At 37.3% G+C, this 27,984-nt stretch overlaps 1 long non-coding RNA gene across 1 annotated transcript; it reads left to right on the top strand.

The window, feature by feature from the left end:
- Window positions 1–60: 60 nt before the first annotated feature.
- On the top strand, window positions 61–27,698 carry LOC147763588 (uncharacterized). Its single transcript, XR_015332720.1, has 5 exons — window positions 61–310; window positions 12,883–13,099; window positions 14,781–14,906; window positions 26,294–26,453; window positions 26,703–27,698. It is a non-coding gene; the product is annotated as an uncharacterized LOC147763588 (long non-coding RNA).
- Window positions 27,699–27,984: the final 286 nt, after the last annotated feature.

Raw genomic sequence — 27,984 nt, 5'->3', positions numbered from 1 at the left:
TGGGGTGGGTTAGGAGGGGGTTAACTCCCCCCTCCCCCCCCCCCCCCCCCCCCCCCCCCCCCCACACACACACACACACACACACACATACATTTTCCAACCACGTCAGTTCTCAGCGGAGAGAGTTTGGTGGACTAACATTATATACTTTCCCTCAGCTCGAGGGAGTAAATGCAGAAGTAGAGCTACAGTATGTGCTGGCATCACATTTTCTACCCGTCAACCGAAGTCTCTACTTGAGAACAATGAGTTGGTCACTCGTAGTGGACAGTGGTCAACACGTCAGGAAGACAGCCCTAGGGACACTCAGGTAAACTGAATCGGGATGTGGTCAGCAGTGAACTCAATGCAATGGTCAGTATGTATTACTGTCACTGACAGTGGGATTCAGGATTAGTTGAAGGGGGACCGCAGTTGCAAAGCCTCCCCCTCCCTTGGCGTGGGCATCGGGCCCCGAAAAAAATTTGTATTTTAGAGAGCGAACGTTGCCATTTGATACAGATTAGAACTATGATTCATGATTATTGATTTAGCTAGTCATAATTCTAATTTCAAGAGGGAACCAGAAATCGTAGTGGGGTGGGGGGGGGGGGGGGGGGGGGGCACGACCTCCCTGACCCCCCCCCTCTAAACCTGCCACTGTTACTTGATATTATTATTATTATATATAGATCTATTTGGTATCAATGCTATGTTTATGTATATCCATATCTTTCTGGGATCAGGCATGGGGTTTCTGTCACCAGATTTCTGTCAAAAAGTTGTTATCCCTTTATGTAGTAATACACATTATGGAAAAGTGATTGTGATTTTACTGGTAAACAAAGTAATATTGCATTAAAACTGACAACAAACCTGTTTTGTAGACTATTATAATAATTATTATCTGCTTTACGACTGTACACAGATTAGCATTTGGCAATCACATCTATGCTGATGATACACAAATTTTTACATGCTGTAATGTAGAAAATCCTAATGAATCAATTGAAAATCTGTCTAGGTGTATTGATGATCTACAAGGGTGGTTGATGAGAACTAAGTTGAAAATCAATGATGGAAAATCTGAACGTTTAGTTGTAACCCAGCCAAATAATCAGAAAATATCAGAAAAAATTGAACTCAAAATTGGATCCAGTATCATAAAGCCAATGCCCCATGCTAAGAATCTTGGTGTTTTTTAGATAGAACACTTTCTATGAATAAGCTTATTGCTAGCATATGCAAGTCAGCAGCATATAACATTAGGAACATAGGCGTAATTCGTAATCACCTATCTGACTCTGCTGCAGCTACAGTTGCAAATTGTTTAGTAACATCTAGATTGGATTATTGTAATTCTATTTTATATGCTTGTCCAAAAAACCAGATTAAAAGACTACAGCATATTTAGAACATCTCAGCTAGATTGTTAACCCGTACATCCATGAGTTACCATATCACCCCAGTTTTAAAAAAGTCACATTGGCTACAGGTACCTCTGCAAGCCAGGATTTTATTTAAATTTCTAGTCTTTGTTCATGATGCTTATTACAAAGTTGCACCGATCTACCTAAGTGAATTAGTCACTCACTATGTTCCAGCAAGAAACCTGCGGTCTGTAGACAAATTGTTACTTAAGCTGGTAAAAATCCACCTAAAAACTTATGGTGACATTTCTTTTAAATCAGCAGGTCCAAAGGAATGGAATTTATTACCACTGGAAATCCAATCAATTGAGTCTACCAGACATTTTAAAAAAGAATTGAAGACATACCTATTCAGGAAATTTTTTGATTAATCGTCTTTTAAATTGATTTTACAAATTTTACAGTAATTGCATTTTTGCACTATAAGAAATAAGGCTGCTCTACCTATAATCCTTTATGTGTGCAAATAAGGCTGTTTTTTTTTTTTTTATCTAGAATTGATTATTTTTTTCTTAACAAATATGTTTTAGTTATGTACTATAAATACTTTTATGTGAGAATCTGTATGTTTTATCTAGAATACTCTTATTATTATTTTTATTTTTTTTATTTATTTATTTATTTTTTTTTTGTCGTTAAGTTCTGTAATTTTTCTTTTATCTATTCCTAATAATTGATTTCTTAAGTAATTGTTTTATGTATATGTGAAGTCCTCTGAACATGTTATAATGGATTTTAGACTCAAAATAAATTTATTATTATTATTATTATTATTATTATTATTATATTTAACAGTTTTGCTGCCTTGTTTTCACAATGCTTGTCATTCAGTTAAGCAGGGTCATAATTTTTCAAACAAAAATCCAATGTCCCTTCTTTGAACTTGGTTCTTGCTAATTAAACCTCTGCTGTTACACCCTATTTTAATGTTTGTCATATACATTACATAACATACAATGCAACATATATACAATGAGTCAAAGTTATGAGGGATCGAAGAAATTTAATCATTTTGGTCACTTTACCACTGTATAACACCAGATAGAACTTTGCCTCACATTGGTTTCTCTTGTTGTGTTAAAAGAATGAGCATTTATAAATAACAACTATTGCTGTTTTGTAATGGGAAGACCGTGGAAATTGTGATTTCAACTGTTGATAACTTGCTGTTGTATTATACATAGGGACCATTCAGAATGAGAAGAGCCAAGTGCTAGCCAGGCCATATGACCTAAATATGGCAGACCTACATGAAAGGAAGACCGCTTAATCCTGTAATGGTCTCTCCACCTCTTACAAGCCTCCCCGCGCATCGTCTCTGCAGGGCAACAGTAATTTAATCTCGGTTCAATTCAACCAGTTGCAGTTGCATTATGGGAATACATTGAGCATTGTGACAACAACAATTGCAGTTGCATTATGGGAATACATCTTCAGCATTGTGACATCAACAATTGCAGTTGCATTATGGGAATACATTGAACATTCTGACATCAACAGTTGCAGTTGCATTATTGTACCACCAGCGTAGGCGCTGGCGGTACCCATGGTTTTAGTCCCGACCTGTATGTTCTGCCGGCTCCGCCGGCTCCTGCGGCTCCGCCGGCAAGTCACCGTTACCGCTTCTCCTCCTAGACAGTAAGGGCCCCTGTACCCATCTCTTGGATTTAGGTCACCTATAATCTCAACTCGTTCCACATAAAATTTGGGCTTTGTCGGTATTTGGGTCTAGGTGTGGCACTCATTGCAATGCACCCTTGTCTAAAAATGGCAAAATTAAATGCTAATTATCTACCCTACGGAAGGAGTTATGGGAAAAATTTCTACAGACAGCTTTCCAAAAGTCATATGTGTAGATTTCAAATATGCCCTTGGATTTGACCTTTGACCTTTATTTCAAGGTCAAACGGGCCAAAATTTTCAAAAAAATGAAATTTTTTATGAAAAAAATTTTTTTTGCCCTGTTATTCAGACACTACACAGACTTAACCAATAATATTATTTGAAAGTGTTACCCTTCGGGTCATCTTTCATCTCCGTGAATTTGGGGTCAATTGGTGCATTTTCACAGGAGTAGCGGCCATAAAGTACCGAAACTGAAAACTGTCTCTAATGCGGGAACCGTTAATGCTAGAGACCCATTCTTTTTTGCATTTTGTAGAGCATGTAAAGGCCAACACTGGAAGTGGTCTCCGTTTTTTTGTATTCCATACGGTTTTCAAGTTACGCTGTATCAAAAAGTACATATTGGTGGTGAAAGCAAAATGTGCAGTACAGTAATGGATAATAAATTTTGAACTCTGGAAAAATAATACATAAGGCTTGGCAAAGCAGACAACTTGTGGTCAAAAATGACATTATTTCATCAAATTTGAACTTCAGTGAACTTAAGAGCACCTCCGATTTTAAGAAGTTTGACCAAAATGATGTTTTCTTTATTTTAATCAATCTTTTCTGTAGGAAATTTATGGCACATTATGGTAACTCCAAAATTATAACATTTAGTCCCTTATATCTCCAAAACTGGCAGAGATAGGTCCATAGTGACTATTGAACTTGAATAGGAAGTCATATAGTGGCAATCTTACTGTGACCTTGAAATTGACCTTTGACCTACTTTTCACCATGAACTGAACTTTGCAAATTTTGCTTCCCTTATATCTCCAAAACTGGCAGAGATAGATCCATAGTTACTATTGAACTTGAATAGGAAGTCATATACTGGCAATCTAAATGTGACCTTAAAATTGACCTTTGACCTACTTTTCACTATGAACTGAACTTTGCAAATTTTGCTTCCCTTTTAAGATAAGAGTTTATTCAGCCATTAATATATAAATATAAAATTCATATAAAACGGAAATTGGACTGCTATTCGGGTTACAAATTATAAATAAATAAATTATAAATTTCCATTTTTGTTGTTAAAATAAGACACAGCAGATGGGTAAAAACTCTTTAAAAACCTTTTAGATCCCTTAAAAGTTAAAAGCCTGCAGTTGCTCGGTAAAAATTTAAAAAGCCCATGTGCGGGGTGGGTATAGTCAGACATGATTTTCTCTGTTTTTGTTACTGATCTATTAGTATAGATGGCACCTAGAGAGGGGAGTTCCAGACCGATGATTTTGCCGCACGTTGATGTGACCATATCTAGACGCTTGCGTTCTTCTACAGTGGCCCGCCCATACCATACTATGATTGCAAATGTTAATATACTTTCTATAACGCATTTGTAAAAGTTTGCTAAAATCATTTCATTTGAAGTAAAATCCTTCAACTTTCTTAAAAAAATATACCCTTTGCCTCGCTTTTTTTAACTGTTTGTCTATGTGGTCCTTCCATGTAAGTGAGCTATTGAATTCTACCCCCAGCAGTCTAAAATTGGCTACTTGCTTTACTGCAGTGCCACTGATATGAATGGGTTCTTTCACATTTCTATTCTTTCTGAAGTCAACAATCATTTCCTTAGTCTTCTCTACATTCAGTAACAAATCGTTGTCTTTACACCATTGTACAACTGAGTTGACATCGTTTCTATACCAGGTCTCATCATTATCACTTATTAAGCCAATTAAAGTGGTGTCGTCTGCAAACTTCACGATGCAATTACTCTCATGAGATGAAACACAATCATACGTGAACAAGCTGTACAGACATGGTGACAGAACACAACCCTGAGGCGCACCTGTATTTAAAACCACAATATCAGAAGTACTTGTACCCACTTTCACAGCTTGTCTCCTGTCTAATAAAAAATCTAAAACCCAACTGCATAAAAATGAAGGAAATTCCAGTTCGTTTAAAAGCTTAGCATAAAGTTTTTGTGGAATAATGGTATTAAAAGCCGAGCTGTAGTCTATAAATAAGATCCTTGCGTATGTGTTTTTCTTATCTGCGTGTTCTAAAATGTTGTGTATGCACATACTAAGAGCGTCATCTACGCTTCTATTGCGTCTATATGCAAACTGAAAGGGATCAAGTGTCTCTGGTACAATGGTTTTTTTATCTCTAAAGTTACGCTGTATCAAAAAATACATATTGGTGGTGAAAGCAAAATGTGCAGTACGGTAATGGATAATAAATTTTGAACTCCGGAAAAATAATACATAAGGCTTGGCAAAGCAGACAACTTGTGGTCAAAAATGACATTATTTCATGAAATTTGAACACCTGGAACTTCAGAGCACCTCCCATTCCAAAAATTTTGACCAAAATGACCTTTTCTTTATTTTCATTAATTTTTTTCTGTAGGAAATTTATGGCACATTATGGTAACTCCAAAATTATAACATTTAGTCTCTTTTATCTGCAAAACTGGCAGAGATAGGTCCATAGATACTATTGAACTTGAAAAGAAAGTCATATACTGGCAATCTTACTGTGACCTTGAAATTGACATTTGACCTACTTTTCACCATGAATTGAACTTTGCAAATTTTAGTTCCCTTTTATCTCCAAAACTGGCAGAGATAGGTCCATAGTTATTATTGAACTTGAATGGGAAGTCATATAGTGGCAATCTAAATGTGACCTTAAAATTGACCTTTGACCTACTTTTAACTATGAACTGAACTTTGCAAATTTTTGTTTCCTTATATCTCCAAAAGTGGCAGAGATAGGTCCATAGTTACTATTAAAGTTGAATAGGAAGTCACATACTGGCAATTTAACAGTGACCTTAAAATTGACCTTTGACCTACTTTTCACCATGAATTGAACTTTGCAAATTTTCGTTCCCATTTAACTCCAAAACTGACAGAGATAGGTCCATAGTTACTATTGAACTTGAATAGGAAGTCATATATTGGCAATTTACTGTGACCTTAAAATTGACCTTTGACCTACTTTTTACCATGAACTGAACTTTGCAAATTTTTGTTCCCTTTTATCTCCAAAACTGGCAAAGATGCGCCCATAGTTTACTATTGAATTTGAATAGAAAGTCATTAGAGGCAATTTACTTCAACCTTTAAATTAACCTTTGACCTACTTTTCACCATGAACTGAACTTTGCAAATTTTGCTTCCCTTTTATCTCCAAAACTGGCAGAGATAGGTCCATAGTCTCCATTGAACTTGAATAGGAAGTCATATACTGGCAATCTACTTTTCACCAAGAACTGAACTTTGCAAATTTTGCTTCCCTTTTATCTCCAAAGTTACGCTGTATCAAAAAGTCATATTGGTGGTGAAAGCAAAATGTGCAGTACGGTAATGGATAATAAATTTTGAACTCCGGAAAAATAAAACATATGGCTTGGCAAAGCAGACAACTTGTGGTCAAAAATGACATTATTTCATCAAATTTGAACATCTGGAACTTCAGAGCACCTCCCATCTCAAGAATTTTGACCAAAATGACCTTTTCTTTATTTTAATTAATTTTTTCTGGAAATTTATGGCACATTATGGTAACTCCAAAATTATAACATTTAGTCCCTTATATCTCCAAAACTGGCAGAGATAGGTCCATAGTGACTATTGAAGTTGAATAGGAAGACATATACTGGCAATCTAAATGTGACCTTAAAATTGACCTTTGACCTACTTTTCACCATTAACTGAACTTTGCAAATTTTGATTCCCTTTTATCTCCAAAACTGGCAGAGATAGGTCCATAGTCTCTATTGAAGTTGAATAGGAAGTCATATACTGGCAATCTAAAAGTGACCTTAAAATTGACCTTTGACCTACTTTTCACCATGAACTGAACTTTGCATATTTTGCTTCCCCTTTATCTCCAAAACTGGCAGAGATAGGTCCATAGTTACTATTGAACGTGAATATGAAGTCATATACTGGCAATCTAAATGTGACCTTGAAATTGACCTTTGACCTACTTATTATCATGAACTGAACTCTGCTAATTTCTTTCTCTTTTAACTCCAAACCTGGCAGAGATAGGCCCATAGTTACTATTGAAGTTGAATAGGAAGTCATATACTGGCAATTTACTGTGACCTTGGAATTGACCTTTGACCTACCTTACGATGAACTTAACTTTGATTGTACCATTTTTAGTAATATATATATTTTTTGCATATTTTGAAAATTCTTGTTTATTGCATTTTTACAGCTTGTCAAGCACAAGACTGGTGGCTGTGTTCCTTATTTTGTATATGTGGGGGTCTATATGCGCTTGCTCCAGCTGGTGGTACAATATTCGGAGGCGGTATCGCCTCTCTGATCCTCTAGTTATACAGGGGGGATCCAAGATTATTTGAAGGGGGGTCCGCAGATGCAAAGTCCATCCTCCCCCCTCCAAAACACACACACACACACACACACACACACACACACACACACACTTGGTGTGCGGGGTTTGGGGCCCTTCGTGCTGTTTTTTTTTTTCAGTATGTATTACTCTTACCAATATATATATATATATATATATATATATATATATATATATATATATATATGTGCAGATACCCTATTTCATGGAAAACAATTTGCCTGTCTTCAAACTTACGTGACTGACAAATATGACTTATATACAACTGGTGTTTTAAAACCAGCCTGATCGCATATATACTGGTACTTTTTACCTCTGCCAAGGAGGTTATGTTTTCACCCCTGTTTGTCTGTCTGTCTGTCATCAATATAACTCAAAAAGTTATGGACCGATTTTGATGAAATTTTCAGGAACTGTCAGAAGTGGGCCAAGGAACACATGATTAGTTTTTGATGGTGATCTGGATCAATAATCTATCAATAATCAATAATCAGAAATATTGAAAATTTAGGGGTGAAACTGCATTGGATGGAGACTTTGCTGCCTTGGCAGAGGTCTGTGCTGTCTGAGTGCTTTTCTAGTATTGTTGTTGTAATTAAAGGAGTGTGTGTGTTTGTGTGTATGTGTATGGGAAATTCAATTTTTTTCATTATTGTATTTTCATAGTGTGACTATGAACTTCAATGGGCCTGAAGACTTTAGCTAGTATCATTTCTAAATATCTGTCATCTGCAGTATATAATTAAAACTGGTGGTGATTATAAACATTATGTACATAGTATTGCATCGGACTTGAACAAAACCCTATTTTGGGCACTGCCACAGTAGTGGCCATTTAAAGTAAACCAGATACTTATAATTCTCAAACCTACAGAAAAATATGGTACAAGTAAAATACAGCTTGCCACCATAAATGCAATAAAAGGAAAACAGTGTGACTCATTTTGGAACTTATAAAAAAGATATGTAGAATTGACATGTTTGTTTTATTTTGTTTGTTGCCCCAGTTATGCTTTAAATACAATGTTAAGCTTTAATTACTGTAATGGTGTTTGAAGACATGCCCCGTCCCAATACAATACAATACAATACAATACAATACAATACAATACAATACAGTTTATTTCATGTCGGAAAGAATGAAAGTAGCTGAGTAGCTATTCATGGACAGAATAAATTAAATAATGATACAGCATTTACTACTGTTGTTTCTAACTACTTCTGTTGATTGAAATTACAACAGGAAAATAAGGCCAAGCAGCTGACATAGTATGATACATTATTATAGTGAGTAATAATTAAGTTTACATTGAGACATCCATGGCATTGCAGAGATTACACTTGCACTTAGGTCCTTCCCATTTTTTTTAATCATTGTTTTTACTTCATTCAGACTAACAAGCTTTTGGGTATTTTGTGGCTTTGAGGTTAAGCATAAGTTTTTGAAGTGGTTGTGACTATTTCCTTGATAAGTTTAAAACAAGTTTTATTTTTTGTTGTGTTACAATAAAGACTTCTCTCACATCTATTAATAGTAAATCATGAAAGTATTTAAATAAGGAGTGCATGCTGAGCTAGATGTAATTGGATAAAAAGTTTGCTGTTATAATATAAAGAGAAGGGGAGGTGGTGAACAATGCTAATTAACATTTGATAGCTTCTTGGTCATTCCAGAAGAAAGGGTACAATTCCAAAATGAGAAATGCAGAAATATGAACTTTGCAAAACTGGAAAACTTTTTACATTATTTTAATGAAGAGGTATTCAGAGAGTGGCAGAAGAATTTTAACCCACTCTGTTACTGTATTTCAAGAAATATGCACGTGTAAACATAATACAATATTTTTTCGTTATGGAGGTTAGGTAACATCTAAATTAGGTTATATTTCAATCATTCCATACGTCATAGGTTCCATTTTTGATTCAATTACCAAGATTTTGTATGTATTTAAAAATATTGTTACCTATTTAACATTTCTCTTCAATTACAGAAAATGCGGGGCTAACACTTTGGTAATAATTAAGTCACATGTTTTCTATAAATACAAAGCCTGAGGTATTCCAATTTAAATATTTTAAAAATCACTGGGAACAGTCTTGCTTTTATATCATACTAGTTGTTTATGAACAAAGTGCTATCCATCTGTTGTAATATAGATCAATCAGCACACAAATATCCAATGTGCAAATAAAAAATGAACAATTTGGTAATGGAGGTTAGGTCAAAATCAACAGTATTTGTTTAGATTTTTTAAAGTCAAAAGTAAACTTCAGAAGCTGAATTCAGGATTTGTAGTATTACAGATATGACAAATGTCACATAATAAGATAGAAAATTAATAAAAGATGTTTATTCAAATCAACAAATTGCAAATGGTTACAGTGGGTGTTATGTTTGCTTTTAAAGGAACTACATAAATACCATTACCACTATTGGATACATTTCATGGCCAATATGTTGATTGCTGCATCTGTAGAATTCACATTCCATATATTTTACCAGAGTAAGAGTTAATTTTATTATCTTAGCAACAGAGGCTAGGTAAAACTGTAGCCTAAATTATGCCATCATTTAAACCGTTCAAATGTCTGGTGGTGGTGTAAAACAGTGTTTGCCACTCCCAGAAGATTGGGGCAGATCTGGTAGTTTCTGGATGATTTTTTCAAAGCTTGTCCAAATTGGACTTTATAATAGGTTCATTTCAAAAATCTTTGGTTATTACACTATTTTGCTGTTTTCTTTCAATCCAGATAAGTTACAGTTGGATACTTTGTATAATGTACCGGTATAACACTGAAGTACCTTCCTACTACTTTTGACTAGGATAGTAGTTGTTCAGTTTGTGGATAAACTGGAATTAAGGTAATGTGCCATGAATTTTGTACAGTAGAAAATAATTAAATTTGGGAAAAGATCGTTTTGGTCGTAATTCATGAAATGGAGGTGCTCAGAACCTCCAAACGTTAAAATTTCATGGAATTCTGTCAATTTTGACCAGAAGTTGTCTGTTTGTCACTAGGCCTTATGTTACCTTCTCTCAATGATCTATTTAGAGTTACCATGATGAATGATGGGTGAGTGTCGGTAATTGCGACCCAAGGGATATATATACTTTCACCCCATCACTCTGTATGTCCGAAGGTGGTACTGTTGGCTAGGGACGCAAATCAGCATCATTATCAGTAGTGTCCTTTTTCAAAAGCGAAACTGGCAGCCGGAAACTATAGTATCGTTTTGAGAATGATCCTTGTGCTCAGAACAGGAGTGGACAGAGGAAGAGACAGCCGGAGATTGGTGTTTACCCTGTCCAGATAACTTTCACTGTGGAAGCCGGGCTTAGAATGACCATTGCTCCTTTCCATGCGCTGAAGCCGTAACAATTAACAACCGATTGGTGTCTATGGCGCATGTACAGATAGCCTTTATTGGCGATTAGCGTCCTCACCTCACTGTGCGCCGGTCGGTGTCTTCGAAGTCAGCTTCGAGGTCAGGTTCTGCCTTCACTGCAGAAGCTGGCCTCAGCATTACGGCCTCTCTCTGCTGTGCAGGGCGGCCACTATGACCGCAGATCGATATGTACAGTGCAGAGGTAGCCTTTACCACAGCAGTCAAACTGTGTATTACAGTCTCTCTCCACCATGCACTGCAACCAAGATAACTGCTGATTGTTGTCTACAATCAAATATACTTGGTCGGGGGGGGGGTACCTCTAGGTGCAGGGCTCGATATCCATGGTTGTGTGGTTGCCTTTTACAACCACTTTTATTTTTTTTGCTCAGGCAACCCAATCTTGACCAGCAGCTGTCCGACAACACAACTGATTTCCTGGCACATACCTTGTAGATGCGCCAATGTACACATTTGAAAAGTCTGTACGTTTTGTCATTTAAACCATCTTCAAACAAACACGTGAGTGATAGGTAATCTAGATGAAACCCAAAAGGCAATTTTCATATTTGTTACCAATCCAAGCAAGACAGAAAGGCCATTTTCATATTCATTCAAGGGACTGGAAGATCGTTAATGGGAGATTGTGAGCGATCTGAGTGTGATGATAAGGCAATTTCCATACTAGTTCAAGGGACTTCGTTATTGTATTTGTTTGCAAGAGATCATCAACATTCTGAGCAAGCCTATAAGTTTGGACATTTTGTCCATGCTAGAAGGCAATTTTCATATAGTCAGTGGGAAATGGTTAGCGATCCTAGCAACGAGAAGGCAATTTTTATATTTGTTCCAAGGACTTTGTTAGCGGAAGATCGTCACCAGGAGATCAACAGCGATTTGAGCGAAACGAGAAGGCAGTTTTCATATTTGTTCAAGGGACTTCATAAGCGGGAGATCGTGAACGATCGCAGCGAGACAAGAAAACAATAGTGGTAATCTTGCAGTTCTTAATTGCTTCTTTTGTTCTGTTACAGAAGTGCCTACTGTTGACAATGCTATTGTGCGCCTCAGCAAAACTACTGATTGCTATCTCACACCGAGTACTCGGGTAAAGAATAGACTGTGACAGTGCAACTCATAATTGATTCTCCTGTTATCTTAATGAATGGTGATGACGATGTTGTTTAGCATCCTAAGCTAACTGTACCGATCGTTATCTTGCACCTGGGGCTACACACGTAGTACTCAGGTAAAGGTACGCTAGGGCAACATTGTTGACTGTTAGATCTTTATGAGCGCAAAAATAGCCCGATGGCTGATTTTAATGTGTACGTAATTCACGAAAATCAAGATCGCACAAACTTGCTTTCTGGTCGAAATTCATGGTCCATAAAAAACTCCAGACGACCGATTTTAAAATTGTTACAAATTTAAGAGCTGTTCGAAATTCATGGCACATTACCGTAAGATGAACCACTGTATGTAGAATTTGTAGCATTTTAATGGGTAGATAGTGAGTTATTGCAGAGCATAGATTGTGAAAACCAGTTCAGAATGTCTCAGTATTGTCTGCAGAGCACCATTCTGTACTATTCCTATCTCAGCAATTTTCTTAATGATCATATAAAAATGACTGTTAATTAATTATTTTGTTTTATGTAAAAAAGTGTTGAAAACTCATTTCAGTATAGTTATCTCTTGTTGTCTGTACATTTGACAATTTTGCTGCCTTGTTTTAGCATTGTTGAAAAGAATTTTGGTGTTTGTATATTTATCAGCTTTGTTCTCTAGTTTTAATTATTTTCTTTCATGACAAATAAGTTTTAATTATTTTATTTCTTTGAATTTTAGTGTTAGGAAATAGATATGGTATATTGTCAAAAAAGGAGAAGATGGACTTAGAGAACTGATATGATACACTGTAAGATGTGCTATCCAGGAAGATTGCAGCTTCATGCAGTCACCCCATACTACTGTTATCTAATGTGCTTTACAAAATGTGGCTGCCCAAACCATCCCAAACCACTGTATAACCTGTAGAATAGTTCAAGGTCATGAGGGAAGGCAGGTAAGAAAATCATTTTGGTCACTTTACCACCTTATAATGCCAGATAAAACTTTGCTGCATATTGTATTCAATTTGGTATCTCTTGTTGTATTATGAAAATTTATTGAGCATTTAAACAACAACAATTGCCGGAAAGACATTGAACATTGTGACATCAACAATTGCTGTTATATTATGGGAAGACATTGAACATTGTGAAGTCAACAATTGCTGTTGTATTATGGGAAGACATTGAACATTGTGACATCAACAATTGCTGTTGTATTATGGAAAGACATTGAACATTGTGAAGTCAACAATTGCTCTTGTATTATGGGAAGACATTGGACATTGTGACATCAACAATTGCCCTTGTATTATGGGAAAACATTGAACACTGTGACATCAACAATTGCTGTTGTATTATGGGAAAACATTGAACATTGTGACAAAATTGCTGTTGTATTATGGGAAGACATTGAACATTGTGACATCAACAATTGCTGTTGTATTATGGGAAGACATTGAACATTGTGACGTCAACAATTGCTGTTGTATGATGGGAAGACATTGAACATTGTGACATCAACAATTGCTGTTGTATTATGGGAAAACATTGAAGATTGTGACAACAACAATTGCTGTTGTATTATGGGAAAACATTGAACATTGGGACATCAACAATTGCTGTTGTATTGTGGGAAGACATTGAACATTGGGACATCAACAATTGCTGTTGTATTATGGGAACACATTGTGACATCAGCAATTGCTGTCATATTACACTCGGAACTACTTGGATGTCTCCGCACTCGACAATAACCTCGGACGTAATACGGAGGCAGCCATATTTGATTGTTGATTGTTGGGAAGGAACTACTTTCAACCTCGCGCTAATTTAAACCTAATTATTTCAACGCCTGTATCTATTTATCCTTTAAATCAAAGTCAATCTTAGTGCATTGTTTGGCAAACTGTAAATCATCATAAAAAGCAGTGGTATTAACAGCCATCTTTATGAGCGGAAAAACCGAATTGAGTAAGAAGGCATTTCTGGCGAACAAAATGCATGGATTTGGTGCATATTTCTCTGCCTATCACATCCGAGGTTAGTATGGAGCTTGCGGAATTGGCCGAGGATTGCCGATTGGTCATATTAAGGGAAGACATTGAACATTGTGACGTCAACAATTGCTGTTGTATTATGGGAAGGCATTGAACATTGTGATGTCAACAATTGTTGTTATATTATGTGAAGACATTGTAAATAGTGACATCAACAATTGCTCTTTTATTTTGGGAAGACATAGAACATTGTAACATCAACAATTGCTGTTGTATTATGGAAAGACATTGAACATTGTGACATGGACAATTGCTGTTGTATTATTGGCAATCCTCGACTGACTCCGCAAGCTCTATACAAACCTCGGACGTGATAGGTGTAGGAATATGCATCATATCGATACATTTTTCTGTTGGAACTGCCTTTTCACTCAAGTGTTCCGCTCATGAAGATGGCTGCCAATAGTGACTTTTCCATTACCCCTGATTTTTATGAAGCTTTGCAATTTTCTAAATAATGTACTCATAGCAGATCCAAACATTGAAATCTTTGTATGACGGATATGATACTTTGGCAGTTTTACCCACGGGCTTTGGTAAAAGTATAATTTTCCATTTCCTTCCCTTCCTATTTCAGAGGAAACTTGGACGACAGCAACAAATGATTTGCCGTTAAATTCGATTATGCAGGATCAAGTCTAATCTTTATCGAAGCATGGTATACCTGCTTGTTTTATGAATATTGAAGGAATGGGTGTCAAAGGTATGTGCGTTTTGAGGTCTTCTGAATAAAAATCAACAAGAGTTCAAATTTATATATATATATTTCTTAGTTATAAAACGTCTAAACAATTTGCAAGAAGACTTTTATAGATTAAAATATTTATTTATTTATAGTTAACATGAAAATACAGTATATATAGGATTAAAAAAAGCCTTGTACTAACAGGGACGTATCTACTAACGTACTATATATATATTATAGGTTCATGTTAGTACAAGGCTGGAAATGTATATCTGGCTGTCTTCATATTTCATTGGGTATTTAAAACACATTTTCCTCATTTTTACCTTAAAATTATGTCGCAATATTGGTCAATAATCATAAACTTGACTAAGGAATAGTTGTAAAGCACATTAAAAGAATTGAAGAAAAAAACTTGTAAGCCTCTCATATTTACTAGAAGTTCACCTAAAAGCAATCCAATTACAGTTTTAAAGGTGGTGACTCCGAAAGAGTTGACAATCTCTTAATTTCATGTGCCCTATTACAAGATGTAAAGAATGGTAAATTTTGTTTGATATATGCACATCCTGAGACTTTTGTGGAAAGAAGGACTCAAAAGTAAATTATACCAAGAAAGAGTCTGTACCGTTGTTGTAGATGAGGTTCACATCATTTCAGAATGGTAAGAAAATATAAGTAAAGTTACAAAAAATATGCATTTCCGGTAGTCTGACCAACTCTAATTTTACCCATTGACCCTTCTTTTTATTCCAAAGTCGTATTTTAAAACTAGTAATTTTTTTAATAGCACAGCCATTAAAATGCATGTGTCAGATGCTGTAAAAAAAAGTGCCTATCCAAGTGTTTTATAGTACACGTTTTGTTTGTTTATTCAAATATATATATATATATATATATATATATATATATATATATATATATATATGACCAAAAAATTTTTGGCATGTTTCCAGAAACAATATTTTTTATTTGACTGAATAATCAAAATTTAGATTCAATCATATATACTAAAACATTTGTCAAGGTAGAAGGTTCGATTCCTTCCCTAAGCTTCAAAACACAAGTTGTTGGTTGGCAAGTGGGCAAATTGCTTAGTGGCCCTGCCTTGACTAATTTTTATAGTGTTTATAACAGCAATCTAAAATTTACTACAACAGCTTTTACAGAGAATGTGAATGTACATATTGTCAGGGACACCTTAACGTTTGTAATACATTTATGAAAACTTCCATATCCGTACAGGTATGATCTTATTTCTGAATTTCATTGCCTTTGTGTTTTTGAAGCCAGCTGAACTGGGCACTTCCTAGGAGGATGTGGAGGTGGTTGAGTGACCCCTAATTTAATTAACTGTTGTCCAGCAGGTCATGGTGTGGCCTTTAATGTAATTTAACCAGGTGACTGTATAACCTCTATAAAAGCTAGGTTGCTTACTGTGAGAGGGGCTTTTGCTAGAAATCATTTGAGACACGACGATTGTAGTACATGCTCTATATCTGAAGTAAATATTCGTTATAGTTACAGAAAACTTACATGGGACTTGAGTTCGTTCTCTTTGCGTGTTTACATGCGTATGATTAGACATCGAACCGTGGACGTATTGAACTGCTATCGTGATCAACCGGCATAGGCTGGTATTACATAAAGTTCATAACTGATCGGGCGGTACCCGACAGATTGGCGAGCTCACCAGGGATACGCTGCGTGGAGAGAAGAACGGAAAAGTCGCCATGGCTCAAGCTCCGGTGACACCGCAAATAACGGGACAAGGAGGAGAGCGAGAGGCGATGGACGCGTTGGTAAACGCCGTTACCATCATAGCACGAGATCTACAGGGGAAACAGATTCAAGACGCGAAACTTAAAATACTGGAGGATGCGGTGAACAGCATCAACAAGTGCGATGGATCCGTTTTATCAGAGGTACGAGAATACTTGGTTGAATTAGATGTTATGGAACCGACAGTGAGAACTCTGACGGGGGGCATAGTAAAATTAGTCTGTAAAACTTCAAGAGGATCGCTTAGGAGAGAAATAGAACGTTTTCTCAATGCACATGAGGACAGAAATTTGGTTTCGTGGATTTGTATTAAGGAGCACATAGAAAAGACTTTCTTATCAGCAAATGAATCGGAACGTTTGAAATCGGACCTCGAAATGATGCGGCAGTCGCCATATGAGACCTTATTAGCATTCAATAGGAGATTTAGAGAGGCTTCCGCGCGCGCGTATCCGACGCCTAGGGTCGCTGACACAGAACGATTTGCCATTAGAATTTACACTAGGGGAGTTTAGCTGAGAACCTCATAGTTCGCGGTCGGCCGACTACACTGGACCAAGCCATCGCGTGGGCGGAAAACGAAAATGCGGGACGCGAAATATTCAAGCAAATGATAAGCGACCCAAACCCGTCACCCCCACAGACAAACGTCATCGCACAGAACGCAATGTTTGAAAATACAGCGGCAAATAGGGTGGAAGAACCTATGGACATTTCCGTTATACAAACAGACGCGAGCAAACTTATCCACCAATTACAGGAAACGTCAGCGACTATTCAGAAAGCGCTAAAAGAACAGGAAAGAATACAGACGCGCATCGCGAAAATCGAAACGCGGGTTTATAACACACCTGATCCCCAACCGCGCAGACGCACGCAACAGCAGAGGGAACCACGAAGAGATAATCTCCCACGACAAAACCAAAACAATTCACGCCAAGCACAAGGGAGACCATTTACGCGGAATCAGTCAGGATGGCTAGAAGACGGGACCGTCATCTGTTTTTACTGCAATAAACCGGGACACAGGCGCGCCGAGTGCCGACTGCAGCAAACGCATAGAAGAAACAATCAGCATTTAAACTAGCTTCCGCAGGGACTGCAACTAAGGAAAGGAATCAACGATTAGGCGCGTCATTATCAGTTAGTGGTGTGAAAATCGCCAGTTTAATTGATAGTGGGGCGAGTTGCAGTTGCCTGCGGTTAGATGTATTTTTGAAAATTTGCAAATCAACGGGGAGGCCAGTCTTGGTAGAGAAAACTAGGGACATCTTCAGTGTGTCAGGCGAGAAGTTGGACGTGAAAGGCCGGGCACAGATCAAAATAGACAACATTGGAATTTTTGAAGTCATTGTGGTAGCGAACATAGATCATGAAATGATCATAGGCATAGACATTTTGAAGCAGGGCAAAGCGAAGATTGACTGCGTAAGAAAATCTATGACTCTCTTTGATAAAGAATGGCCATTGACGGACTACGGACTACCAGGCCCAGTTTCGGAAATCACTCAACTACCACAATCATCGGGACACGACAAAATTGACACACTGCTACAGGAATATCATGACGTCTTCAGCACGACTGAACACCCCCTAGGGAAATGCGATATGATGCCCATGATCATTGATACGGGAGATAACAGGCCGGTCCAACAGAGAGCTTATCGTGCGCCGCTAGCCAAGAGAGAATGGATTGAGAAGGAAATTCAGAACTTATTGGACAACGACGTCATCAGACCAAGCCAAAGTCAGTGGTCTTCACCTGTCCTTTTAACACCTAAATCAGATGGATCTATGAGGTTTTGCGTAGATTACCGTAAACTGAATGAAATTACGAAGATTGATAGGTATCCTTTACCTTTAATCAACGATATTTTTGATAACATCGGTGGAGCCACAGTTTACAGCGTAATTGATTTAAAACAGGGGTTCAATCAATGTGCACTCGACGAAGCAGACATGCATAAGACTGCATTCATCTGCCACCGCGGTCTGTTTGAGTACAAGACTATGCCTTTCGGCCTTTCTAATGGACCTAATCACTATCAGAAACTGATCGATCACGTATTGAACGGACTCATCGGCAAATCAGTATATTGCTACATCGACGACTGCGTGATTTTCTCGCAAAACATGGAAGATCACGTCGTGCACTTACAACAAGTGTTTGACCGCTTCAGAAAGGCCAACCTCAAAATTAACCCCAAGAAATGCGAGTTTGCAAAAAGTGAAGTGCACCTGCTGGGATATATCATCAACAAGGACGGCATACGTAGCAACCCGGAGAAGTTGCGACCCATCAAAGAAATGGCAACGCCTACGCGAGTTAAAGATGTGAGATCATTTTTAGGAATGTGCAACTATTACGCGAGGACTGTCCCAGACTTCGCAGGGATCGCAGCCCCATTGTATAAGTTGACAAACAAAAATGTGCCGTTTGAATGGACGGAAGAACACCAACGAAGTTTTGAGAAACTGAAAGAACTGTTGATGTCCAATAGAGTTATGGCCCATCCCAGAATAAACGAACCGTATAAACTGTATACAGATGCGAGCAATTCCGCGATAGGGGGCGTGCTGGTCCAAACAAATGAGAAGGGACAAGATAGAGTCGTACAATATGTAAGTCACAAACTATCTCCGAGCCAGCAAAGATACTCTACGATAGAGAAGGAAGCGTATGCTGTAATGTACAACGTGAACAAATTGCGACCCTATCTGTGGGGATCGGACGTGACAATTTACACCGATCACAAACCCCTGAAGGCACTGTTTTCGTCCAAAATACAAAATGCGCGTTTACAAAGATGGGCAGCGATACTCGCAGAGTATAATGCAAAGATTGAATACATAAAAGGCACGAAAAACGTATGCGCGGATTTCCTCAGTCGACTACCGGCAGAACGCGAAGAAATGGCTATTATTGACATTGAAGAAAACTGGTTTGACCCCAGATCGTTCCCGGACAGTATGGCTTTGCACAATATTCCCCTCGAAGCCGATGGACTAAATGTGGAGGATATCATCCGATATCAGGGTGCCGAATTCCCAAAGGAGATAAAGGAAGCTCTTGAAAATGAGGACTCAGACTATGAAATTTATCAAGGTGTTTTATATTCAGTTAGACCTCCTACTCAATCAGAACCTGAATATCCGCGATTGGTGTTACCTCATGCATATAGAAATCAAATTATAGGACGATGCCACAAAGATGTGGGACACATGTCAGCTTTTAAGACCCTTTGTCGCGTCAGGGAGTGTTACGTTTGGAAAGGAATGCGCAAACACATAACCAATTGGATACGGAGGTGTACAACCTGCCTTGCTCATAGAAGTGTTCCCCAGCGAACCACATTAGGACAGCTACCGGAAGCGGCGTACCCTTTTCAAATGATAGGGATGGACTTAGTAGGACCTTTTCAGGAATCAGAAAAAGGAAATCGCTACTGCCTAAATGTGATTTGTTACCTGAGTGGCTGGGCGGAATGTTTTCCAATTCCAGATAAAACATCCAAGTCAGTAGAAACTGCGCTAGCCACCGAATTTTTCCCGCGACATGGAATTCCAGAAATCGTGATCTCGGATAGGGGAAGCGAATTCAGCGCTATGGAATTCCAGACCTACTTGGCGAATTTAGGCATCGATCACAGAAGAACGACGGCGTACAATCCAAAATGCTCTGGCAAAATAGAAAAATTCAATCAAACTTTTAAACAATTGATATCGCGGCTCGTCAATAACGATACACGCAAGTGGGAAGAACAAACGGCTAATGCCTTGTTCGCATACCGAAATAGCGTTTCATCGGTTACGGGCTTCACACCTTTCTATCTGACATATGGACGTCGGCCGCGTTTGCCACTGTCATCGATGTTAAACCCATCAAACAATTATCATGCACTAAATGGGAGATTGGGAGATCTGGCAGACGCTTTGACAGCCGCAAGAGATAATCTTCAGTCTTCAAGATTAGAAAACAAACGGAGATTTGACGCGAAAGCAAACGCCAACAAGATAGAGGTAGGAGACACTGTTATAGTTTACGCTCCTGACAACGTAACTTTCGGATCCAAGTGGGACCCAGTCTGGACAGTCACACGACACAGAGGAAATGTTTTCTGGGTCACCCACCAGCAAACAGGCAAGTCACGGGTTGTTAACAGGAACAAACTCAGATTGGTAGACAGAGGATTACCATGGGATGAAGTCAGGCCACGTGCACGCCGTGTATTCAGGAGGAGGGCAAATCCAGGGGGACCGCAGTTGCAACTTGGTGGACCACCAGTCAACTCAAATGCCACAAGGGAAGAACCCACTCCACAACACGAAGTGCCAGATTCAAACAAACGTAGAAGGGTATCCAGCCACGCAGATAGGGAGGTGTCGGTGAGTATGACAGGTGAGTCTAACTCAGTCAGTAACCGACAAACTGTACCCGCAAGGCGTAGGCACGGTGCAGCGCCACAATTCAGTATCCCCACTCATTCCTACAACACTAGGTTCAGGAAGAGATGTATCGGGGAAGACGAGAATCAGGTTAGTCACAAGAGGTTAAGAGCAGCCGACTACGAGGGCGTGGTCGAGCAGGAACAAATGGAGGAAGCTGACTGCGAGGGCGTAGTCGAGCGAGAACAAATGGAGATCTCTAATTAAGTGGTTTATAAGGGAATGTAAGTCGCGCGCATTTCAAATAATATGTGAGTTTCCTTTTTATTCTAGGAATCACAGGAGAATGGAGCAGGCTGTCTGACAGAGTGTAATCACCCAGAGACAGCAGTTAAAAGTGACAAAGGCCCAGGGGACAACGCGTAACATCGAGTAAACCGCGATTTAAACCGCGAAGTAATAACAAATAAAAGGCATAAATAGGGTTTAAAACAACATTTTCTTAAAAGCTATAGCAAAATAACACACACACAAACATTAGGTAGGATGTTAACCGTTTTGCGAGTTGGAGAATCCCCGAGAGGTCATGCCTGGTCCTTAGGTTAGGTTGGATGTGGCTATTCCTGGTCATAACGTGCGGTCATCTAGGGATATTGAGGATTGTTCGATTTCGCATGATCGGCTCTAAGCTATCGCGATAACTAACTAACTAAATAAATAAATAAAAACCTTAATCAAATGAATAAAATAAAATAAAATAAAACGGTATTTTTTTTTTTTGGATATAGGCCTGCGTCCAGGATTATGTTAAGGATCAGTGACTCAAATACTATAATGTTGGGAATGACTGTTTTGTATTAATGACATTTTGACTTTCAGAGATTTAGGAGGGAATGAATTACTTAAAACACTAATCAAGCAAATTTTTCTTTTCAGAAGCTGTATGGAAGATTTTTTTATATATATACATAATATTTGTAACGTTTCATTTGCATATTGTAACCATGCTGCCCGACCGGGAGGCGATTTTTCTTCTTGTGTTTTTCAGACATTATCTGACATGGTTGAGAGTTTCAAAGGCAGAAGTAATGTGGTGTACCCAGCATCTCCAGAAAGATTCCCAGGGTGTGAAATGACCAGACATGGACACGCACTGATCTGAGAAGGAACCCGTCGATGATGTTTTAGGACACTTAATGCAGTTAACTCGTGGACACGAGTATAAACAACCGGGCAAGAGCAGTCCTGAGGTCACGTTAGTGATTGAGGTCTGTAGTGGAGGAATGGGTTACCACGAATCTTGCTTACCCGGGCTCGTCCTTGAGCAAGACGTACTCGCTCGTTGCTTCCCAAGCAGGGTTACTGCCAGCATCACAGAGATGGAAGATTGCTCTATGCATCATTTAATGTGGACTCGCGGAATTGAGCAGAACAACATGGACTTTCTCGGAGAACATGTTTAAGAGAAGTGAATCTTCAACAAATCAGACAAAGGACAGTTGTTAATAAATTTAACAATTACTCAGTGACAGCAGAATAGAATTATATATAAATGAGCTGTGTCTTATATAAACAATTGTATATATGAACATCTGCTTGTGCTACAGTGCTATTTTAATAATTTTTTTTAAACATCTTTATACGTTTTAGCTCACGGTTTTTCTTTCCTCGATTTTTCTCCTCATATGGTTACAAACATATAGTGAGTTTTTTTTTTTTTTTTTTTTTTTCTTTAAACGGGGAAAGTTTTTTTTAACCCAGAGCGTTAATTCACATTTACAAATAGGTGTGTTTATATCTATAAAGAAAAAAAAAATATGTTAACATTTTTTTTTTTTTTATGTGGGAAAAGGAGGAATGTGTCAGGGACACCTTAACGTTTGTAATACATTTATGAAAACTTCCATATCCGTACAGGTATGATCTTATTTCTGAATTTCATTGCCTTTGTGTTTTTGAAGCCAGCTGAACTGGGCACTTCCTAGGAGGATGTGGAGGTGGTTGAGTGACCCCTAATTTAATTAACTGTTGTCCAGCAGGTCATGGTGTGGCCTTTAATGTAATTTAACCAGGTGACTGTATAACCTCTATAAAAGCTAGGTTGCTTACTGTGAGAGGGGCTTTTGCTAGAAATCATTTGAGACACGACGATTGTAGTACATGCTCTATATCTGAAGTAAATATTCGTTATAGTTACAGAAAACTTACATGGGACTTGAGTTCGTTCTCTTTGCGTGTTTACATGCGTATGATTAGACATCGAACCGTGGACGTATTGAACTGCTATCGTGATCAACCGGCATAGGCTGGTATTACATAAAGTTCATAACTGATCGGGCGGTACCCGACAATATGTAGTCTAAAAAATTGGGTGCAAGACTTTGTTAGAAAAAATAAAAGGCATCTAATTTACATAGATATTAAAGGGATAATAACTCTTCGTATGAGATTTATATTTCACAATATAAACATTGTGAATAACTCACAGAAATATAATATATTGTTTTACCACAAAAACGGCAGTTATAGCTATTATTCTGATATCTGAGTTGGTCTTCAGACCATGTGACTTCCATTGACAGCTATACTCTGTTATAATCTCTTAAGAGATTTGAACAAAAAACCAAACTTTTTAGATAAAAAAACAAGGACTAACTTTGAATGTAAAAATGGATTCATTAACCATTGGTAAGTATGGGAAAATTGTTGTGTACTCCAGGAAAATTCATTTTTTGGCCAAAACGAAGATTTATTATCCCTTTAATTAAATGCATTTTTTTCAAGTCAGATTGATGTAAAAATAATTTTAAATTCACTTTTTTTAAGACAGACAGGTAGCCAACACATGCAACAGAAAAGGACAGTTACACTCCAACTCATTATGATTATCATTCATCAAAACTTCTGGGTTTCGTTGCCATGATACACTAGCCCCAGTGTGACACAGTTTTTTCAATTGTGTGTCCAGCTTCAGTAGTTCATCAGATAATGCATAAGAATGAAAAGCAGATATGGATCTCAAAAGCTCATCACTGTTTTTCGTCTCTGATTCCTCAGTGGTCGAACTGTAGTCGTGATCCGGTTGAACTTTAAAATCACCATAATTACATGCACTTTCAACCCCTCCTTGGGATCTAGTGTAACCATGGTCTGGTAATTATATATATATATATATATATATATATATATATATATATATATATATATATATAAGCATGTAGAAGGTAAAGTTTTATCTTCAGGTTCATTGATGACTGACATCAAACATCTACAAGCTTTAGATTCTTTGGTGGAAGATGCGTTTTCAACAGTATTTTTGCTTAACTTTAACCTTTTCAACTTTTCAACAGAACTTAGTAAATTTTCTACCACAGTTTTTTTTCTTCAGTGCAGATGGTGGTGTTTTTGAAAGTTTTTTGGTACGTTGCATTCACTCAATCTGTTGTTTATAAGTTATTAAGGCATCTTTTCGGAAAACTATTGAGACAGACCTCACAAAGTTTCAAACCAGCCACCAGAGAGACGTTCTGAATTTTCACTCCTAAAAATCACAACAAAAAGTTCACAACGTTTTACCTCACACAGAGTACATAAAAGATAAAACATTATATGTGGTCAGGCATAACTAATCCTCAGTTGTTCATTATTATATTATAATATTATAATACTTAACAACTTTTTTGGGGGGGTATAAAAATTACATGCATGTCTTTTTTTTAAAGGGTAGGGTAGGACACTTTTTTTTTTTAAATCAAAGTTGAGTTTGGATAACTGTAAACATACATGTATCTCAAACTGACTGAAGCCATAAATCAGTCACGTACATTTTACTGATTTGGTTCTGATTTTTCTTTCAAGAATTTTATGATTTTTTTATGTATACATGCACACACTGCCGATTTACATTTACTATTAACAGCTGTCTAGCGTCATTGCCATTTGTACTGTATAAGAGTGTATTCCCAGAGATTTTAGATCGATCTATCCCCGTGGGGAGTCTCACTAGATTACTGTCAGATAATCCGGCTTAAATGTCTGTCCCGCCTACTACAAACTGTAAGGGGGTAATTAACTATGGTGCCCGCTCGACTGACAGCAATGTAGCATGAACCCCCAGGGAGTTAGGTTGATCTAGTTTGGATGGATCTAATCTCTGGGAATGGGGTCTTAGTCAATATCAAGAAAATTACCTAAAAAAACCTCTGATACTGATAATGTTCATCTATAGCCTTCTTTTGGATGAAAGAGTGCAATCTCCTGGTTGCTGAGGCACAGAGTAAACAGGAACTCAATGGGATGAGTTTTTGCAGAGTTTCTGATTACATCATGTGCACTTTACGTTTGATTATTATATGAGCCAAAACTAATATAGTGTAGCGCTGACCATCTCCAAGATAAACATGCCAGGAGTTCCCATTGTAGAAATGAAAGTCACATCACCCTGAAAAATATTTTTTTAACAGGTACAATTTTCTTTAGGGAAAATAGACAAAATATTTCAGGCTCTGAAATAAACAGTATTTTCAAAAATTTCAAAAAAGTCTTAATATTTGCTATGTCTAAAGGTTGATGTACTAATAGATATCATTTTATTCTATAACGTGAATTAATATTATATGAATCAGTATTATATAACCTATTTGGGTTTTATATAAATATGATGATGGTTTACTCATAATGCCAGTGTTAATGAATGGTTGTGTTCAGTTGATAGATTAAAATATTGAAAGAGTACAGACACAGTAGTATTGATGGCTAGGCAGAAAACCAAACTAAACCAAAAGATTTGGAACAATGAAAAACAACAATTCACTTCTATTATGGACAGACCATACCTGTTACAGTGAAAATATCTGATTTTTTCAAAGAATTTTACTATTCTTGTGTCACCTCTCTTGCCTATAGATGCCATTGAATTGGTTTCATATAGCACAGAAGATATTTGTTTGATGTGTGTATTTGTGTATATATTCTGATCTCTTTGGGCTCCTACAGACACCATAGGTCTACTTAGAGTGAACCAACTCTGTGCCTAGACTCTCGCAAAGTGCAATCAGCTTAATTGACTGAAGCGCCTCCACAGGCATTGAATAGAATACAAAATAGCTGCTGATTATGTAAGAATATTGAAAACAAGAGGAGGCATGTCATTCACTTCAGCTGTTTGCACTCAGCAAGAGTTCCTGCAAACCTACGATTGATGTCAGATTTGTTGTTTAGTTCATTTTTCACTTCAGAATTTTGGCACATTTCTTGTGGAAGAAGTGAGCAAGGAGCAGAAATTATGGGTGGTTACTGAGACTCTGGACGCCATCGTTGATCATCAGCACCTGTTGTCATGGAGATCAGGGTAACAGACAAACTCCAGACCATATGGTACCACAGCTGACAGCTGAGGTAAAACTGCTCCCTGTGGTTTTATTAATTTTTATTAAAACAATTAAAGACCTATAACAGCAACAGTTCCATCATCTGCATAGTAAACAATATAAAGATAAAAAGCATCACATTTTGCTTACTAAAATGATTCCTGCAGTTGGGTATTTAATATATTTTTTTACAGTGTAATAATATATTTATTTAAAGACATATTGATCAATTAAAGCAATGGATATCTTCTGAAAGAATATTGTGAAATTATTCCAGATTCATCAACAGAAAAGCAGCCTGGGGGCCCACATTCTTATCAGTGTGACAGCAAGGACAAATCTGGTTCAGTTCATCATATACAAATCTTGACCAGTTGATTTACTTAGACCTGTTTCCGTACCAAGATCCATCTGGCAGGATCGACCCATCTCTGTATTCTCTGGGTTCTCATTAAATTACATTCAGATTAAGCAGCTTAGATGTCTGTCACACCTACTGAATCTGCTAGATGATAGTTAATTACCCTCTAACAGCTACAGTAGGAGTGCCAGATGTCAGAGCCACTTAAGCTGAATGTACTTTAGTGAGAAACCCTTTGGAGATGGGTCGATCCTGCTAGATCGATCTAGGTACGGGAATAGGGCCTGAGACGATGTTTTTCTTCTCAAGTGTCTTAAAACTTGGCAGTAATTTGGATCAGAGAAATAATTAGAGTGTAGCACATCAAGCTCCATAGCTTTCTGGTGTTAGATCAGTTTTATATCAGGCAACACTGATATTAAGCATTAATATATTTTCATTCTTTTTTTTCCAACTTTTATGATAGTCCCATTGGATGATTCATGTGTTATCACAAGATACTGATGTAAAACTTGCTTTTGTTTTTCAGCCTTTTCTTTCAAAATTAAATATCAAAATATGTGGGGCTATATTGTTTGTTTAAACATTGACCCACTAACTGAGACAACCAAGTGATAAAATTTCCATTCTGTTTGCTTATGAGCAATATTATAATGATTTGATGAAATTGTTTTTGTGAGGCTTAAGTTGTGAACACCACATTGAATTGGTTTGATTTGATTAAACTTTGTAGAATGTCTAAATTTCTATCAATTACATTGTTTTAAATCTGTGTTGATGTTAATAATTAAGAACATAAATTTCCTTTATTTTTTGTGAAGCTGACGACGTAATGTTGTTTGAAATATGGATTATTGGTTTACCTAGAATGTGTACATTGTATGGCAGTATAATAATAATATATAAATTACATTTTAAGCTGTTGTGTAGGTTTAAAAGAATTATATTTATCTTTTCACGGAGGGGCGTTCTGAACGGCTTTCATATATTTTCTAGTTGAATTAAAACTGTTTTCAGATATTACTTTTTATAAAGCATTTGTTCCGCATAACATCTGAATAAATTGGTGAAAACAAATTCTAACATATTTGGTTGCTCTACCTAAATCACACCTAACTCATTCCGTTCGTTTTCTGGGTTAAAGGGATAAAAACTCTTCATATGAGATCTATATTTCACAATAAAAACATTGTGAACA

Source organism: Lingula anatina, chromosome 2, assembly GCF_051362555.1.
Source record: "Lingula anatina isolate TDL-2025a chromosome 2, LinAna3.0, whole genome shotgun sequence".
Lineage (NCBI taxonomy): Eukaryota > Metazoa > Brachiopoda > Lingulata > Lingulida > Lingulidae > Lingula > Lingula anatina.
This window is presented reverse-complemented; position numbering and strand designations above follow the sequence as displayed.